The sequence below is a fragment of the Helicoverpa armigera genome, chromosome 13 (genome assembly GCF_030705265.1).
Source record: "Helicoverpa armigera isolate CAAS_96S chromosome 13, ASM3070526v1, whole genome shotgun sequence".
NCBI lineage: Eukaryota > Metazoa > Arthropoda > Insecta > Lepidoptera > Noctuidae > Helicoverpa > Helicoverpa armigera.
The window spans coordinates 3,156,360-3,177,167 of record NC_087132.1 but is presented as its reverse complement, the minus strand read 5'-3'; the positions used below and the strand labels follow the sequence as shown (position 1 = coordinate 3,177,167).

Below are 20,808 nucleotides of genomic sequence, written 5' to 3'. Positions count from 1 at the left end.
CTATCTACTGTTATCTATATCTATTGACAAATATGGCTATCATACTGCGCTTTGTCTGTCAGGACCATTGGAATTTAACGAAATTCTCCATAATCCGAATTTTGCGGATATATGTTGTCGATTCAAAATCAATATTTCTTTATGTTTTGTTATTCATACCTATAAGGTTTCGATCGAGTCTACCGTACTCCTTGACAAAATCATTAATATAGATTTGACAATTGGATAGCACCAGAAACATTGACCAGAAATGAAAAATGTATTGTTGTAATTTTTATTAATTTAATTAAAAGTGCAATATAATAAGAAGTATGCCGAGAAAGCGTAAGTCAAATCTTTCCCAAAGCACCAATCAAGCTAGACTTATGAAAATAGCTAGAGTTAATGAGACGTTACAAGCAGAACTGCGAAAGCTTGAACAGGCGGTACACGTGAGGCAGTTCACAGAGCTGCTGAGACATCGGAGCAGTCTCAAGCTCGGCGACAACAAAACGCTGAGTATGTGGCAACTCAACGGGCAGCTGAAACACCAGAACAGTCTCAAGATAGGCGTCGACATCATGCGGAGTATCTGGCGTCTCAACGAGTTAATGAGACACCAGTTCAATCACAAGTCCGCCGACAACAGAACGCTGACTATCTGGCATCCCAGCGCAGTTTATGAAACACCCGAACAGACCCTAGCTCGGCGCCAACAGCAGGCTACTCGCATGGCATCCCAAAGAGCAGCAGAAACTATTGAAGCAGCTGAATCTCGCAGACGCGCTGTTGCTGAAAGGGCACAACAACGACGTCTCATATTCTCGAGAAATACATGGGGGGTATTCGACAAAGCTGCATTTGATTACGACGAGTCTCTTTATTATGAAACCCACAACCTTATTACAATAGAAATGATGAATAAGATAGATTTTGCGATGCTCTCAAATGGAAAGAGGAAGCTGCAGGCATGTGTTGCTCGGGTAGTTGTAGAGTTGCTTAAAGAACTGTTCTCCAATGATACGGACGAGTCTACGAGAAGCTAAGGGACACAATGTACTTATACCACGTATCCCTATCATACCCAAAAACTTGCCATTTAATTTTAAACGGCTGCAGTTTCCGTTAAAAGTTGCATTTTCCACAACAACACTTTTTTTTTGACAACCCTTAAAGGTAGCAGGGTTACATTTGGGCTCGCCATGTTTTTCCCATGGTCAGCTCTATGTGGCTTGCTCACGTGTTTCTAAATCGCAAACTCTACATGTTTATGCTGACCGAAATAAATCGTTTAATATAGTTTACAGGAGTATATTGCAGTAGCTACCTATAACTTTTAACTAAATTCAAAATCCTTATTTGTGAACGTATTATAATCATCATCTCCCGAGCTTTACCCAACTATGTTGGGGTCGGCTTCCAGTCTAACCGGATTCACCTGAGTACCAGCACTTTACAAGGAGCGACTGCCTATCTGACCTCCTCAACCCAGCTACCCGAGCAGGCCAATACCCCTTGGTTAGACTGGTGTTCAACTTACTGGCTTCTGACTACCCGTAACGACTGCCAAGGATGTTCAATGACAGCCGGGACCTACAGTTTAACGTGCCATCCGAAACACAGTCATTGGTTCCAACTTATGCGTTAATTCCAACTTATGCGTTGGGAAAGTGCTGTTTTGCAGCCAAGTTTGAATAAATGAGTTTTGATTTTGATTTTTGGTGTCTAAGATGTACTCAGAAAGTACATACAAACTTTGAAAAGTTGCGTTGGTACTTGCCTGACCTGGAATCGAACACACGCTCTCATACTTGAGAGGTTGGTTCTTTACCCACTAAGCCATCACGACTTGAATGTATTATAATAAGATCTACTTATGTAATTACATAAAATAAACAAAACATACGTTTTATGAAGTTTTTTATAATCTTACCTATTAGTTAGATCCTGATCACTACGTATGGACGGACGGACAGTGGAGACTTAGTAATAGGGTTTTTACCCATTGGGGACTTAACCTTAAAAATAAAACGTACCTTTTATTCATATCGAAGTATGAATGAAGTTTTGTTATTTTCGCTACAGGCTGTTTTTATTAAAACAACACGCGGGCGAAGCCGCGGGCGGAAGCTAGTAAATATATAAATTGTATGAAGATTTTTCATTTCGGAGGATAAATATTTATCACATAATGTGTCTTTTGTTTTCCTGTTCTTTCAATTTTACATTAAACATTCAAATTGAAAGTAGGATGATTATAATGTAAGATGATGTAAGTAATTACATATTATATTATTAAATTACTTATGTAATAAAAATCAAAATCAGAATACCTACATTAAAAACAGTTTATCAGCGTACGGAAAGTCATATCCTCGTAAAATAGATAGTAGCTTAGCTAGTAAAGCTTCCTAACATAAAAGTACTGATGACACACTTGTTAAGCGCCACATCCTAAATAACTGAATATCCGACATTTGTAGAAAATCCCATTGTATTACAACGACATGGTAACATGACAATACGCAACAATAGGCGGGCCGGCTCTAGATTACGGGATTAAAACAATGCATAGAATATATAGGAAGATATAGTATATAACAAAAGGTCAACTAAAGATGACGCTTGAATGAGTCGAGTAAAGTATGAGCACTGGGAGTCAGAAAAAAAAACTTATTTATTTACACCGAAAGCTTTCATACTTGCGGATTATTTACTAGGATTTTAAGCCTTTAGTCACAACTACTTGTTCAAGTGATGAGTCTTGAAAATACGCGTGTAAGAAGACACAAACTTTTTGATTCGCGCGTTGGTCAACCCAGGCGGGAATTAATGGCAATTCTAAACCATTATTTTATCGGGATGTACTCTGTTAGTCTACAAGTTGTTGTAAAATATATTTTTTTGTATTTTTTGTCAAACGTTACGAAGCTGACATAGCAGTAAGTGTCAAAAAATAAATTCTTCATAATTATTCTCAAATTTCATTAATATCCAGCCACTATTCGGCAATTCCATAAGAGACTTCTGTATTTTTTTTATTATGGTATCATGAGTACTTCCTCCATACTTCTGTGTATAGCTCAAGCTGATATAATTTAATACGTCGCTTACGAAAGGGTCTTTTGTTATAGCGTTAAAGGTTCTTTAGTTTCATGGCAGTTTTATGGGAAAACGAGGGGAGACTTATGACAAGCCCCACAACATATTTCTTTACTTTTTTGCTGAGTGGAGAAAGTGTGTATGTGAGGGGTAGAAGTTTTATTAATACATTATATGGTAATAGAAAATTATAGTACAAGGAAAAATAATAGATATTACAACCATATAAATCAAAGGTTTCTATATTAAATGGAGCTTTGCAGATCTTCTTGATCTAAATTAGGAACTGATCAGAGATCGAAATAAAGTTATCGTTTAAAGTAAACCAGACAATATTTTTTTTATAAACCTATGTAGATAATCCTCAAATAAAAACCAATTTATGAATTGAAAAATAAGTAAAATAACATATCTATTTACACTTAAAACCACAAAATAAACCCCACCTACGCAATCAAATTAAATTAATCCCCTAATTTTCTATCTCGAACATTCCATACGAAGCTTTAACTTCGTCAAATGTACATACTTATAGGGTCTCAAGCCCACAGGCCTTTTGTTAAGGCTAAGTCTGCCGTAATCTTGGGATATTACCGTTGGAGCTCTTTTAACCGACTCAGTATGGTTCGAAAGCCTCATCGGATATTCCCTTAAAGCCTTATTAGATAAAGTACGGGGTAATCAAGCCTGGATGTTTCGTTAAGATGTAGATTGTAGATGCGTTGGTGAACTAGTGGATTTGGAGGTTAATTTACTGTTGCGGTGTGTAGACTCAATGAGTTTAGGTAAGGGAGGTATTCATGTAAACATTATTGCGGTGTAACTTTACTATTCAACATTTTATATGACATGCACTTTAAAATCAAGATCGCCTAAAAGTAAATTAAAATTCCACAAAAAGTATAAGATTACACTAGAACCAATACAGTAATGCGTAGTTTTTCAGATTTATTTTGAATGTCAAAAACGTTTGGATAAGAATCCTGTAGCAACAGTTTTAATGAAACTTTGTAAACGTATTAGGTATTAAGTCGAAAATACGAGTATGTAGGCGTTTTTATCCTATAACTACTAATAACTCTAATATAGTTTTACATAATAGCCTGTAATAATTAATTCTGAAAATGTCGAAACCTTCAACAGTGCAGATGTTTGTTTAACACGACATTCGCTAATTAATGGTGTAACGAGTAAAGTAAAGAGAATCATTAGTATGAAAAATCCTAACTAATATAGTAAAAGCACGTCTGCCTTTTTGTTACGGCGTCCAAGTATTCATTCGGAACCTTTGATTTGATTAAGAATTAAATAAAGAAATTAAGAATTAAATCTACTTACTACCTATCTCGAATAATACATATGCTGGAATGGAGGTTAGGTAGATAAATAACCAGTTCATTCCGCATAAGCAATTAAGACACACAAAAAAAGTGTGTATAAAGGTTTTAAAGACTTATATAAAGTATGCATAATACTACTATGTTATTTTTAATAGGATTTTCTCGCCCACATAATGATAATTTAAAACCAATGAGTAAGACGTCTATTGTAAAAGTTTACAATATAAACACTGAAACTTTACCTAAAGGCTTACTGAAAATTTGAAATATAAATACTTTTACTAAGACTTTGTTTTAAACTCAGCTTTTTGCCCTAATATTTAAAATTGCTGGTTAAATCGTAGCTATAAACTTTGAAAAAATAAATAAAAATTGCAATTGTGAGTATATTAATTTATTTTATTTTTATATTTACGTGTAAAATATATTGTAGTTAGCTGAATGTAACACAATATTACCTAAGCCATTGCCTACTGAGTAGCAAAATTAGCACGGCATGCCGACATGCCAAACGCATATTATTGAGGCTAGAACAACAATAATATAATCAGTAGACATTCCTATCTTAATCAAATTGATCTCCTCAGCTAACTGGATTGATAAATTAATTAGGTAGGTACTCAAGAAGATACTTCACAAAATAGTATTTTAACTAGATAACACTGCGGGTAAAGTCTACCGGTACTAAAACCATAATCACAAAAAAGTATCAAAACAAACAAACACAAAGTTCGCTTAAACCAACTCTCAATTGCTTTCTTCCTGCAGAAAGCTAAATAACAATGTTTTGTTATCACAACTTTCAGATCGAGGGGAAAATAAACAAAATGTATTCAAAATAAACGATACCAGTATCATAATCATCTCAATTTCTCAAAAGCCGTTATTAAAGTCTTCCGAAAGAAAATCGGAAAAACAATCCTATAAACCGAGCCCAACCAAGCAGAAACATAAAGTCAAATTATACAACACTGATCCAATTTAAAAGCTTAACGAACACATTTTTGTTTGGGTAATTCAATTTAATTACGAATCGAATTAAAGTTACATCGATATGCGATTAACTTTATCGATTATCGATGGAACGTATGCATCGTTTATGATTCGGGAAAATGGGATGCGAGAGTGCTGCGAGCGAGCGAGCTATCAACCAGTTGGGTTACTCGTCATCAGATTTCGTCGGGGATCGGGTGAGGAAAAACTGACGTCATGGAGGGTACTGGTGGAATCAAAAGGCGGGAGTGGGAACTGTATGGACGCTTAGCACGCGTTTGTTGTGCCAGAGTGCTTGTGCAGTAGTGCCCAACAAAAAGCGCTGGCGGATGGTTCAGTGACGCGAGGATTTTAGAGATCGTTTTTAGAGGAACCGTTTTAGTTTCGGCATTTCTAGTCACGACAGATTTGGAGCGCAGAGATAGGCATTTTAAAGTAGGTACCTATAGGTAGTTCTAAAGAATATCCGCAACCTAAAATAGGGATATCAAATATGGATCAAACAGATTCAAATAGGGATTGCAAAAAATGTTGTTTCATATTTGGTATTCTTCTGTGAAACATCAATCGCATTTCTGCAATGCAATGTTTTGTATGGTTACCGGTCACAAAAGTAAAGACCACTAACAAAACTATTTTCAGAACCTTTCACTACAATTGGTTCAACACACACTTGGCCAGTTTTTCACCTATTACGTGCCTGACACGAAGTTCCACGCCTACGCTTCGCAGCGGCCGCAGAATTTATTTTTACCTAGGGCCGCCACCCGTAAAATTAAGCTTGGACCGTACCGTACGGTGGAATACATTTCGCTTTGATATCACCAAAGGTTTTTTAGGCAGCTATCTTTTTAGTGATGGTTCGCAGGTTTGTGATATTGTTAGTTTGTTGAACCTTTGCTTGTGGGGTCAAGCTGGGTATAGATAAGCTTGGTAACAATCTGATCTTTTAGCACTACATCATCATGATGTTGTGGATACGTCAATTATTCATCAGTACAAACTACCTACAAACTTTTTATGAACTTGAGAACTTCATATTACTCAATACTCAATTCTTTATTAGCATTCCATATGTTATACAGTTGGTACATTTTACAGTCTAGAATCAATATGGACCCCAACTATAAATTATTATGTATATCGTTGAAATCCTAAGATATGAAACATTTGCCACACATGTACGATTACAATTTATAATTTCTAGTTCTCTCAAACTCTGTACAGTCACCATTTCCATGGAATTTCACCGTAACTAGTTAACCTAACCTCTGCGCAACCTTTCAAGGAAAACAGGCATGATGTTATGTTTTTAATGAGTTTAAGAGAAGCGCCAACGTGCAACGTTAGAGAATATTCAAGGAAATTGATGTGCATACCAACCCTGGTATTACGCCTTAGGGACGAACGTACGGTTCTTTTAAAACTGGCTCTCGTTACGGTAAAGGAATGTGTTACTTCGAGTTTCGTATGCGCTGAATTGAAGGGTAAATGTTGATTGTACGTCATACGGCTTGAAGATGTCGGAGTGGCTTTTGAATTTTATAAGAATGAAGAAAACTTCACTGAACTACCCATTTTTCTGTAAAAGTTTTCTTCGGTTCTCATAATAGTGAGTGGTTTCTGTGGTTTTATTAGTTTCAATGGAAAAATATTTTAGTAAATGTGCTTTTAAGTTTTCATATTAAACAAGTATCTAGAGAATATTTTTTTTCGTTTATCATAGTGCGTACTTCACTTAATAATATGTAAACTGTCAACATTTGCTAAATCTTTAAGAACAATCTACCATCCCTATCAAGCATCATCTTCTACCACAAATTCCTCATCAAAACCTTGTAATGAAATATCTATTTGCACGCATAAATCAACAATCTACCTCTAACTCTACCAACGAACCAGAAAATACAGCGCGCTTGTAATTAGACGTGTCACAGTGTAATAATTATGAGCTGTACCGCACCTGCGCTGAAACACGGAGTAAGGCAGGAATGGAGATGCCATCATGCAGGTAGGTCAGACGCCTTCTTCTAGGTCAAATTTGTATGGTGTGCATGACCAAAACAAGTTACGAGTGAACTAACGAGGCATTCGGGTTGATTATGACGTCTGTCAATGATTTTTGGTATTACAAAAAATGGTCGGGTCCAAACGAGGCGTATATGGTCGAAGACGTTTCTCACTCGCATTTTGGCACGCTACTTTCTTTAGGCGATTTTCTGTTATGGCACCTCCACTAATCATTTTGTTCTCCATGGATCGACGCGATTCTACCTAGCTCTACGTAGAGTCACAAAGATGTAGAGCACGCACCGCTAATTTGTGTAGATATGTACTTTTAGAATTAATGAATTGTGCGAGCTTGTTGATTTTGTGAGTGAATTAAATTGTATGGGAGTGTGAAATGAAAATTGAGTCGGGGAACAACAATGGTGGATTCTACCATTGTTTCACGTCGATTCAATTTTCGTTGGGGTGATTTTATTGCAGAAGAGTGAAAGTAATATTACAATTCTAATGGATGGAAGTGGTAGGCACAAAATAGCACTTAATTTATCAGTACATCATCTGCCTAGCCTTTCCCCAACTATGTAGCTGTCCGCCTTCCAGTCTAAGTGGAAGCAGCTGAGTTTCAATATTGACCTGGAGCGCCTATATGACCAGACTTCCTTAAGCCAGTTCCTGGATATATCTTGGTAAAACTAGTTGTACATTTTTTACTACCTGTAATGATGTTCAAGTGACATCTAGAACTCACCAATTTAACATGCCTTATGAAACCTATTCTTTACTATGCAACTAAAAATATTTAAAAAATTGAGGACTTATCCCATTGTATGTTTAGCTCCAATAGTTAAAATCATGAAACCAGTTAGTTTAATTACCAATAAGTCTGTTTGAAGCCACAAAATCGTCGATCACTATATAATTTTGCATCATTTGGAAGCAAACCACAAAATTGAAAACGGCGCACATACGGGTATTTCATCAATCTAGGCGGCCAAAAGTCAAAATAACAAAATTCTAGGAACGCAAATTTCATTGATCACCTGAGGCAGGGGACATTCCAGGAAACAATAGACTGCCACCCCCACCCTTTTTCCGTTGCCCGTTTTCCGGAAAAATCAGTCGAAAGTTGATCATTGATTCTTGTGCATGTGTCCGTTGTCGGCTATTTACAAAATCGTTAACTTTGTGTGTTAAACTGAAGTTTTCTGTGTTTACCTAGTGAAAAGTAGCAATGGATTCGGATAGAACAGGTATGTGATGATCTACTTGTAATAAATTTATTAAAATTTGTGTTATTTTAAAGTACTTTTAGAGGTCGAGAAATCACGTCTGAAATTATGATACTATTTTAAAGAAATGTATGTTTACGAGGCTATTTGTTTTAGTATCCTGGTAGATCCAGCAACTTTTGTAATTTATATGTAAACTATAGACCCTCAAGTAACGAATACTAAAAAAAATTGCCGCGGAATACCGCGGATGCGCAAAACCCTAGAACATTGAATTTCACGGTCAACAAAAGCAAAATTTTTGAAAAAAATTCTTAATGTCTAAAAGTAATATTTACTTGTTCCAGATATAAGTGTGTACTTCCGGAGTGAGAATAGTGACTCGTTAACCTCTCTTTAATATTATGAAAAATGAAAATTTACTCAATTTTGAAGAAAAACTATGTTTTTTGAGAGACCACCTTCTTAATAATGAAGATCAGTTAAAAACACTGAAAATCAATTTTGTTCATTTTAAATCGGAAATAACAACAAAGGTGGATTAAATCTCACAAAAAAAGATGATTTTTTCTTGAAAAACAACGAACTTTGGCCGGAAGGTACATTCGAAATTCCAGTCACAACGGCAAATCGTCCAGGTCGCCCTTGTAAATCTTTTGAGGAATCAAGCGAAAGAACCAAAAGAAGAAAAACGGAAGAGATCGGAACGGAAGGGATAATATTGATGTAATTAAGTTGAAAATATGAAAAATATGCTGAAGAAACTGCTTGTTTATACATAAAACTCTGCCCATGGCACCCAATGACACCCACACTGCACAAAGTACTTGTACACGGGTCAGATATAATAAAATGCATTGTTACCTACAGGACAACAGTCTGAGGAAGCAGCAGAGGCACGGAACAAACATTTTAGGACGTACAGACAGGATTACTGAAGGAAATTCTCTAGAGTTCTGTAATAGACATATTTTAAATAGGCTTCTTTTAAGCTCAGATCCATTTCTTAGTGCCTCAAGGATAATAAAGAAAAGAAGATGTATTCGTTTCTGCCTGAAACATTAATCATGCTTCTGTCTGGTATACACCAAACCCAACAGAATCAGAAAGTTAGAACGAGGAGTTGAATTAATTTGAAAAAATTGTATTGTTATTGGTAAATTAATTAAGTAATGTATGAATATGTAAATAGTAATGGTTGTATTTATAAGCGTATGTAAGTTTATGTCAATATATAGTCTAATGCAGATAAGTGTACGTAAGAGTATGTAAATATATAGCCTATTTTCAGTTTTTTTTTTTTAATTTGTGTTTTATTGCTTTTTTTATGAAATTATAAAAGTTATTGCCCGTATATATTACACATATATTATTTCCATCATTTAAAACAAGAAAAGCCACACAAATATTTTTGGCCGCCTAGATTGATGAAATACCCGTATGTGCGGCGGTCAACTAGCTACGATGAAAACCTCAATCAATCAACTTAATAATAAAACTGTTGGCACAATAAGGCTGTTCTCACACTGAAACATGCCGCGCTGAAACAGTAAGTTGCGTTTTTGCCATTTATTTATTCGTTCTTTTACCTTCGAAATGACAAAATTAATTTCCATATGGAAGTCTGCCATTCAACCATTCTTGACTTCTAAATAGTGTACATACCTCACACGACTTTCCGTTATTAAAATGTCTATATAGCCGTTATCATTACCACAGCATAAAACATTGACTAATGGATAATGAGCCTTGCTATACCTACGATCCCCCATTTACCTATGAGATAAGTTGCTAACAAGCAGACAGATGGTACTTGATGGTAAGCGATTTCCACCGTCCATGGAACACCATAGGTTGCAAGACCGTATCGGTATCGTGGGTGATAGTGTGAAACTCGCCTAAACTTGGTCAACAAAACTATTCGTCCTGAGGACACTGTAAACTTACAGTAGCCTAAACAAACAACACTCAAATGTTTTGTTGGCCATCGGAAAGCTACTGTAAACAGGACCTTATAACATTGTTTTAAGAAAAACGTGTTTAGTGTTTACAGTGGAATATATATTGGTGCTCGAATTTATCGAGAAAACATTATTATACTTAATTTGTGATTACGTGAAGATCTTGTTATAAATATCATATCATACCCCTTTGACAACTCTCTAATTTTCAAATTAATGAAGGGAGCATAAAAAAACTGCATATGCATCTAGGAACCATGGAAAAACCTATGTAAGCCATTGCATATAACCTTCAATTAATATAACAAAAACACTTAATAAAAAAAAGAATAAAGGAATAAAGATATTTTTTTACATCTCACTTAACATCCTCCATATTCATTCACTTTGATATACATTTAATACATACAAGAAAACCAAATTCCTTCTAGTTTTCCTTAAGAATTGCTCCATCGAGATTTTTTATGGCCGCGTGAACATTTTACTGCCTCAACAGCAATATGAACGAGAATTATGCTCGTAAACAGTTTTAAAATTCCGATATGAAAAGTTTTAATAAAGAATATGAATTACACGTAAGAAATGTGTGGTTTTAGGATTAAAGATGTCAATAAACAATTACTAATTGAAATATCAGATTGTAATCGTTTTGATAAGAATTCTGAACGTGGGCTTCCCTAAATGAGGACAAAACCTCTTTCGGGCTGATAATGATAATGATGATCTATACTGCAATGGACTTATCATATGATAAAATCCTATGAGATATCTAGAAATACTTATTTCAAAAGAAGGAAGAAACGAAAATAGAAATAAGATTTAAAAAAACAAATGAATAGCGAGCGCGTCTTTCAGGCAAGATGTAATGCTTAAATTACTATTTATTTTTCAATCTAACTTATTCCAAATTATGCGTGCTAATGTAAAATCCATATATACCAGTACAGTATAGCCAGTATTTATGTATGAACATAAATGTATGTCCGACACACCCAGACCACCCAACCTCGGTTCAACTGCACGAAGTAGCAAATATTTTTGTCACGGTTAAAGCTATTTGTACTTTTATACCGTCGTGTGTACAAACTACAGTGTTTAGTTAGATTGGAAGCCAATCGTCTAGTTCGAAGAAAAATAATTGTAATTGGTGGTGCTTAAGGATGGAAAGCATTCATTAACTGTTATTGCAACAACGTTTATGGATATTTTTTTCAAACTATTTTTTTCATACATTCTACCTCTCACTTATTTAGCACTTATCAAGCACGCCGACTTCATACGTGTAGGAATCGTATGAAAACCTTATCGGTCTATCAATTTAAAAAAACCGCATCAAAATGTGTAGTTTAGTTTTAAAGATCTAAACAAACTTGGTACTTCAAGAAGCGACTTTGTTTTATTCTATGTAAATAGTGATTACGCTTCCTTAACGAATAAAAACTCCTAGTAACACAAACTAAATCAACGTTCTAAAAAGTAACTTCCATTCATGTATAATAAAGTAAAGAAATCCATTTCCAAAGGGACGATCCCAATATAAATTATTCCTTTTCCTTTGCGTCGCATTATGAACGCTAGTTAGTCAAAACGGAAATTCTGAACGAGCTAGATAAAAACTTTTCGACTCAAATTTATATTAAAATTTTCCGCTTCCCTTTCAGTTTGTGAGATTGAAGAAATCTCGCACCATTTCAACGTTATTATAGTAAAACCCTTTTACATTACACTTTGTGGTATCAAATTGTAGTGGATTTGTGTAGACTGGTAAATCCGCAGGATTTACTTAATCAAATTCAGGCTTTAAGACCTCATAGTCATATGTGACTAAGTATTAAGTAAGCAGGAGCTATTCAGAAGTATATAGACCTGGGTAAAATCACATAGAAGGAGATAGAAAATACTGTAATTCTATTTGTTAACAAGACAATCTAATTCAAAGAAACAACACGATAGATAATAACATAATTGTAAGAAAGTTAAGAAGGAAGTACTTCACAATGTTCATAAAGTTATATATAATACAACAAAATTAAAAATTCCAAATATGTTCGAGCAAAAATATGGCAGTACCACCGCATCTATGATAGATGACTTCCCCAAAGATTGTGTGCAACATCGTAAAATAAAATCTAGGTCACAGGAAATTCTGCCTTAACCCTGTTACGTATATCAATACAGGTGATATAGTTTATACATAGGCAGGTACTTCAGTACCTCTTGCGCAGGTCATGCGCAATGGGACGATGCGCGAAAATCACCCTTAACGACATTAAACTTTTCACTTAACTTTTAATGAGAGCCGTCAAGCGTCAACATTCAAAATGAGCACGCGTCTCTGTACGGAACAAATGAAATACATCCAAAACAAAATGCACGACACAAATGACTCATTACATACTAATGGAATAAAAACTTCGCTAAATACAACACACTATAAAACTATCCACTTACGTAACGGTCAAAAAAAGCACGCAAGTGAGGAAGCTCTGAAGAATAAAAGAACAAAAAAGAATAAACAAAACTTTGTTTATTTATTCGTATCGTCTATTTCCTACCACTCAACTGGTCGGGCGCGGCTGTCGGGTCGAAAAAACACTGTCATTTATCATGTGGCTGGCGATTAGGGCACCTGTAGCGTCGTGGGTGTTTTTTGCAACATACCGCGTGTTTTGACCCGCGGAACGGAGAGCGCGCGGTGCTTCTAACGCGACTTGGGGCACACTGAGCCATCTCCCCGCCCGCAGCGATCGACCGCGCGCCTCGGCCCCGCTCCGACTCACAAAAAGCCTTGTTATTCGCGGGACAATTAATACGATTGAGCTTTTTTCGTGAATTGCCCCTCGACGGTCAAGTTCGCCTTTAGAAGTTTTTTGTAAGCTGAATTTCGAATAGTTGGCGCGACTTTGATGGTGATTTTTATTTCATCAATTTTAAGAGGCGTTATCGTTACACCAAAAAAAAATACTCAATTAAAACAATAAAAGGAATCCTAAAAAAATATATGAAAAATCATACTACCGAAATAACATCAGTAGGAGAGTATTGGGGCATCTGGATCAAATGATGATCCAGATACCCCAATACTCTCTTTTCAAAATGAGTACTGTATTCAGAATTTTCTATTCAAAACGAGACTTCTATTCAAAAACCTTTATTCAAAGTAAGACCTCTATTCACTGAATTAAATAAGTATCGTATCCAGAATTCTCTTTTCAAAATGAGACTTCTATTCAAAAACCTTTATTCAAAGTAAGACCTCTATTCACTGAATTAAATAAGTATCGTATCCAGAATTCTCTTTTCAAAATGAGACTTCTATTCAAAAACCTTTATTCAAAGTAAGACCTCTATTCACTAAACTAAATAAGTACTGTATTCAGAATTCTCTATTCAGAATGAGACTTCTATTCAAAAACCTTTATTTAAAGTAAGACAACTATCTTAGTTACTTAGAGACCCATCTATAGTAAAAAGGTGGTCCCTCAATACTTACCTTGTCTTTTAGGTAACTTCAATTTAATATGTTTCCTGAATTGCATTCCCGTATATAATTATATCACGTTTATATATTGTACGTTATTTATGTTGCAACTGCTTACAAACAGCATTTATTTAGACAAATCGAATGAGCGGTTCATACTAACAGACAAGAGCTGTTCTATGTCTTTGGAAAGCAAATAACATTATTTGATGTTAAAATCATAGGTGTTCCGGAAATAAAACTAGAAACTAATGTAAGATGATGATTTATTTATGTTAATAGAGTTCTTAAATAAAGACTTTATTTTCTACACACCACTTATTTAAACAAAATACATTTCTTAAAGCACATATATTGTTATGATGTAAACAACATACAATATCTGGAGAAGTTGAATAAGTGTTATACAATGTTTCTAAACTAGGACATTTTTTACTCTCTAAATTATGTACATTATCTATTTCTAAGATATCTTTTAACCATACCACTTTTTCACTACCTTTAGTATACACAGATTTATTTTTAAAAAAATTACCGAAATTAGCTTTATAGTTAAAATATGGTACGAAGCCCTCGTTCCAGTTTATTCCTTTGTTTTTTTCTATCCAAGCTATTCGCGATCGTTCTTTTTTAGACAAAGTATAAAACGGTTGAGGTGGTTTTATCAATAAAACCTGAATGCGTCCTTTGCACATTATTGCTATTTCTTTTGGAATAAAATTGTTTCCTTCAGTTTTAAACCCTTGGACGTCAACGATAACATTCATGATAGTTTTCTCACAATATTACTTAAAGGTCTGTATTCGTAAAGTCGATCGTTTATAATTAAACAATAGGCAGATGTATTATCTGGAATATCTTCAGAACATTCAACTTCTATTCTCACGTCAACTGGTCCCGTTTTAAGTGAATCGTTCTGTCTTGAGCAATCAATCACAAAAACTGGAGCTATTTCTTTGAATTGATTTAAGCTCAGCAACGGATCAACGCCTAAGTTGTAGTAAGACTGACGAAAATTAGTAAACATCTCATATAATATACTATATTTGCCTTCATGAAATTTCAGATTAAGAGAGTCATACGGATAGTATTGCGAGTTTAGAAACAATTTAATATTGCTTACATTGCAATGATCAAATAAGGCAGAGCTTCTATTTTTGTTTGCTTTTCGGTTCGTTTGCAAACCAAATATCACAAACCTGGGTTTCTCTAGCTGGGAAGTAGTCTTAACTGACCATGAATGTTTCGTTGTTCGTGGCAGCAATGGATATTCATACAAATCCCAATTTCTAAATGCTATCTGTATGGAACGATCTCTCTCTAGGCTCTTGAGCAATAATAATTTATTACGATCTGAAACTTTAATATGCGGCACACGCCACTGTATTTTCTGTATGTCGATTTCTACGTTATCATTTTTTTCTGTAAGCACACAGCATAATGCGGAGCTACTTCGTTGTAATATAAGTTCATGTTTACAATTGATAATAATTTTGTCATAGTCTTCTGCAAATCCCAGTATTCTATTTAATGGTACAATAGCACTAAAATATCCATTTTCTAGTTTTGTACCATTTAAGTTCCATCCCAAACTGCAGCAGCTTTACTTTCACCTTCATTCATTGAGACATATGATTTTAAGGTTGTTGTAATACCAGCATTTTTAATACGATCGATTTCAACACCATTCAATTCGTACCTAATATCTTGAAACAAATATGACATGGGGTTGTTTATAAAACAACATCCTTTTTAACTATTTTTCCTGCAGGATCTTTACTAGATACACTTGCATACCCTTCTATATAAATGGAACTTCCTGATGGTAATAAGTACAAATCTTGTTGGTGAATGGGTATTCTGATTTCATCATTTTCTTTAAAACTGGTAGTATATGGATTGTAGCTATGGATCTCATAGCTCTCAATAGAGTTGTCATGTTGTGGTAAATCCATTATTTGCAGCATTTTTTAATTTAATTTTAATCCAATATCTCGTAGAAATTGTTTATTTTCTTTTGTAATCTTTTTTATTTTTATCGTTTTGAGACGTCTCTCTTCTTTGAAGATAGGAAGGGAAATATTACATTTTCCTCTCACATTAGTTGTTTTATAGAAGACCAACATTTTATTCTAAATTTACAAAGAGATTAGGTATCTTAAATAATTCAAATAACACGACTAGTGCTTGTCATCACTTACATCCTTAGAATGCGAAGATGATTAAAGAAATAAGTATTTTATAATTAGTGTGAGTTACAAGGGTATAAATAATTTTGTAATATAGAATAATAAAAGACCTTTAATTAGGTTACGATATTTTATTACTTTTCCAAAATGATTTCAGAAATTTTAGACACAAGTGTCCACAATTGTACAAGTGATCACGCTGTATGTTTTCATAATTATACTGAATATTTTTCTTTCCTATGTACTTCATAAATTCTTTAGGAGGTTTTAAGTTACCATAACTGTCGAAATATTCTATGTAGTCATTTATTTTGCCATAGGCTACCCAATGAGTACCGGTGTTTTAGAAGAGTCAAGATTGATCACTCCGCATTCTATTGATGAAACTTTATCCGGTAATTTATCTCTCATAAATACACCTCGGAAGAATGGAATATTATTTGAATGCTTAATTATATCAATATTGGTTAAAGCTCTATTGGGTAGCCGAGAGTTTAGTTTTTTTTCTTTGTGACATAAATCCCTAAACCATCTTTGTAAGGTTTGAGGTGTAACCCTCTTCCAATCAATAACGTTTCCATTTCCTTGTTGTGTCGTTCCGATTCGGCTAATTGTTTCTTGGCTATTTTATATGCATTAATAGCTTTTACAATCCCAGCAGCACCTCCTGCCAAACTGCCTGCAGCAGATAATCCAGCAAATATCGGTACTAACGGAAGAAATCCACCAGTTTTTGGTACTGGAATTATCCTGGGTAATTTTATCGGAAAATCGGATGCAAAGTCTTTAGCTGCTGTGTAAGCTAATTCCATCAATGCTTTCTTACATGAAGGTTTAATTTTTTATATGCTTTTTAGTATGAGAAACAACTTTTTTAAGAGTTTTCTTAAAACCAGCTCCTGATCTTGTTTGACTGGTGAGTTTATTTGAGGTTGTTTGCTTACTTTTGTTTGCTATGTCACTTCGTCTTATTTTCATTGTTATTTCTTTAATTTTCTCCAAAGAAATAGCAATGCAATTTAATTTTATTCGAAACAAATACAGGACTTAGTTGTTTAAAGAGCAAATCCGTAATGAATAGTAATCATATATGTATTTCCTTAAATACAGTTTAGAATTATTTATTTTTTTCACTTAAGTATACTTATAATACATTTGTTTTATCGATCCAGCTGTTTTCACTAGGAGGAAGTCCGAGCCATTTAACATATACCTGGTTTCCTTTTCGTTTTAAAACCTTTTCAACTAAGTATACATCAGGATGGTTGGTTTTCTGAAGTTCTTGTGGATAAAAGCTCCTAGTATAGGACGACATCTTGCATCTTCTAACAAATAAGTCCTTGGATTCGTTTCTTGTATTTTTTTAATCTTGAATATTTCTGTGGACCAGTTTGGGTAATATCCTTTATCAAAACATCCTTTGTATTTACTTATTCTAACAAAGTCACCGATGTTAAATTTCCTACCCGTTGTTTTCTTCCTACATTCTGCTAGGTGAATGTATCTCCGCAATATGTTCCTTTTATTGATATGGTTTACAGAAGCTGGTGATTGTCCAATAGTTCTATGAGTAGCGTTATTGTACTCATTTACTTTTTTGTCGAGTGTTCCATTATACCAATTATAATTTCCGTTAAGACTAAATTCTTTGTATAGTTTATTCTTCAAAGTTCTTATTAATCTTTCAACGATTGAGGCTTTTTTAGTGGAATATGTAGAATAATGGTTGATTTTATACTTTCTCACAATATTTTTGAATTTATCATTATAAAATTCTTTTCCTAGATCTGTTTGCAAATTTTTTGGAACACGTCCTTTAGCTAATAGAGCTTTAAACTCTTCTGATACCTGTTGCTTATTCTTTCGTTTCAGAGGAATTGCCCAAGCGTATTTTGAAAAGGTGTCAATGATTACCAGTATATATTTATAACCACTATTCACTTTCGAAATTGCTTGCATATCCATCAAATCAGCTTGCCAAAGATCATCAATATCTTTAAGTATGACCTGCCTTCTCGGAAAGTTAATTCTTGCACATTTATGAATTTCATTTATGACGTCTACTTTGCTCATAATGCTTGTTTAATTTTCCTGCTATTTCTTTTAACTCAATACTTTTTCAACATTTCTTATCCTATAGTCTAAATTTAAAATTAGTTTCTTCAATTCTTCAATTTTTTTAAAAGCACCATCAACTTTTAAAATAAATTGCTCTTCAGTAATAATTTTATTTCTACTAGATTCCTCAATAGTGTTTTCAATTCGCTCAATATTTACGCTACTATCAGCTCTGACTGATGTTTGTTCTGTGTGAATATAATTAACATGTACATGTTCATTCATCTTCCGTAAAAGTAAGTAACTGAGAATATTTCAAAGCTTATTATTCTTTTATAATACCAGCCTCTTTTAACTCTTCTACTATGGATAGAATTTCATTGTCATGATTTGTATGACCAGCATGTTTTGAAGAAATCAGGAGTTTCAATCTTTCAATTAATTCATTAGGGTCATCCCAATAAACATAATCTGTATTGCTTTTATATTTTTTTAAGGTTGGTAAGTTGCCACCACTTTTTGGTTGCATTACCTGCTCTTCTACTTGAACATCATTTTGTTGTGAAAATAAAGGTTTGATAATTTGACGATATTTCAAACTTTTGTCTCCTTTTATTTGACCATTTGAGTGAAAGTCTCGTTTGTGTGCATGTGTATTATGAAGCATATCTTTGTAGACAATTTTATCTACTTCAGTTACCAAACTTAGGTTGGGTTTATTGCGTAGCAAAAGTTCTTTTAACCTTTAACTAGGGACGTGACAAATTGAGAACACTATAAGGGACATGTAGTCTCACAGGCTACTACTTTTAAATTTAAATTTTGTCATAAAATTGCATTATAATGATTTAAAATGCGTTGATATTTATTTGTTGGAATGTAATAAAACAAATATAAATTAATTCAATCAGTTTTTATAATCACTTTAAACACAAATGATAATTAACACTTACTTGTACTTTTCAGCCTTAATTGACATGAGATCCTTATTTTAACATTTTAATAGACCTTACATAAATGATATGACAAATGTAACTCTTTTTACTAAAAATTAAACAATACAAAGATAAAAAAAACATAAAAGCTACTTCTGAAAACAAAACATAAAAATTCTGACACACACTCTGTTTGGCATAAATCATTGGCAATTTTTTCAAAATTCGATTTTTGTAATTCCGAAAGAGGCAAGGCATCATCAGAACTATCAGTGCTATCTCCTTCTCTAGTGATCTCGCTCCCCACATTGCTTGAAATGTTCGCCTCTAGATCTTCATCTTGGTCACTTTCACGTAACTGCAGAAGTTCACGGTCGAAAACCAAAAACTCTTCAATATCACCTTCACTGTCTGATTGGTCTGAAACTAGCAAGAGGGCATTGAGTTCCTCTTCATATCCACTCGTAATACTTTTCTTTTTGATGAAGTCGACGGCTGAAGTTCACATTTCATAGCGTTTTCTGTCATTTTACACTAAAAGCAAAAAAATTGTTCGAAAAAATATTTATTTGACAACTAGGGACATGTAGCCTGACAGGCTACAATCGAATTTCAAATTAAAATTACGAACCTGTTATTTATCTTACGCCACGTCTGCTCCCTTCTATGGTCGTTTTGGCACCAAAACAAAAGCTACTGAGACGCTGGGTCGCGGCAAGCGGGGGGAAATCGTCAAATCTAAGAATTTACCGAACACACGACGCCTGTGAGACTACACGTCACTAGTTAAAGGTTAAACCTGGTGTTAATTCATAATGCTTATTGTTTATAGTGACTATATTTGTTTTTTGTGAATCATTGACGTTATTTGAAAGAGAAAGTGTTACCTTAGAATTTCCCATCATAAGATTTTTGTTTTCACTACGTATCCCAAATGGTACATTTATGTTATTCTCATAAATTTCCATCATATCTTCTTTGTTCAGTGAAATTAGTGAATCGGTGGACTTTTTTACATGATTTCTTGATAGAGTGTCTTTATATTCAGAATGTGCACTATGGTCTGTTTTTATAAATTCTTTAAAACTTTCATAATCTAGAGATGAGCTGAGTTTTCCAAATGTATTGTTTTCATCTTTAGAAATGTCAAATATCTTTATATCTTTATCATTCACTTTAACTAAAGTTTCCAAGGGATCGGTTATTGGTTTAAACGCCTTTTTAAATTTTAAATTAGCGTTATCTTCTTCATCTTGTAATATTTTTATTTTATTTTTTATAGTATCTGCTGATTTTATTAATTGTTCCTTAATATTAATATCCATCGTTTGATTTTCAATCATACGCAACTGTTATTTACAGCTATTGGAAGTCGATTGATATGTTTTTCCATTGCGCGGGTATATATGCATATTCTAAAGGCATATAAATGTATCGAAGCCTTGTCTGTATCTTCCTTTATTAAGAGCGCAATCTTTATTTATTAATAAAAAATCAAACCGATCCTGCCATATCATAGAGCAAAGTTTTT

The 20,808-nt window shown here is 34.0% G+C and overlaps 1 protein-coding gene and 1 long non-coding RNA gene across 3 annotated transcripts in view; both read right to left on the bottom strand.

The window, feature by feature from the left end:
• Positions 1–13,331, bottom strand: part of LOC110384451 (uncharacterized) — a 52,135-nt gene extending 38,804 nt beyond the window's left edge. Inside the window, exon 1 of one of the 2 annotated variants that reach the window (XM_049840433.2) lies at positions 13,066–13,331. The gene's annotated coding sequence lies outside the window, so the exon portion shown is untranslated. The remainder of the gene's footprint in view (positions 1–13,065) is intronic. The other variant, XM_049840434.2, reaches the window with a different exon arrangement.
• A 5,909-nt stretch (positions 13,332–19,240) lies between these two features.
• On the bottom strand, positions 19,241–20,075 carry LOC110371531 (uncharacterized). The gene is made up of 2 exons (XR_007511032.2): positions 19,909–20,075; positions 19,241–19,811 (listed from the first exon to the last, which is right to left on the bottom strand). It is a non-coding gene; the product is annotated as an uncharacterized LOC110371531 (long non-coding RNA).
• Positions 20,076–20,808: the final 733 nt, after the last annotated feature.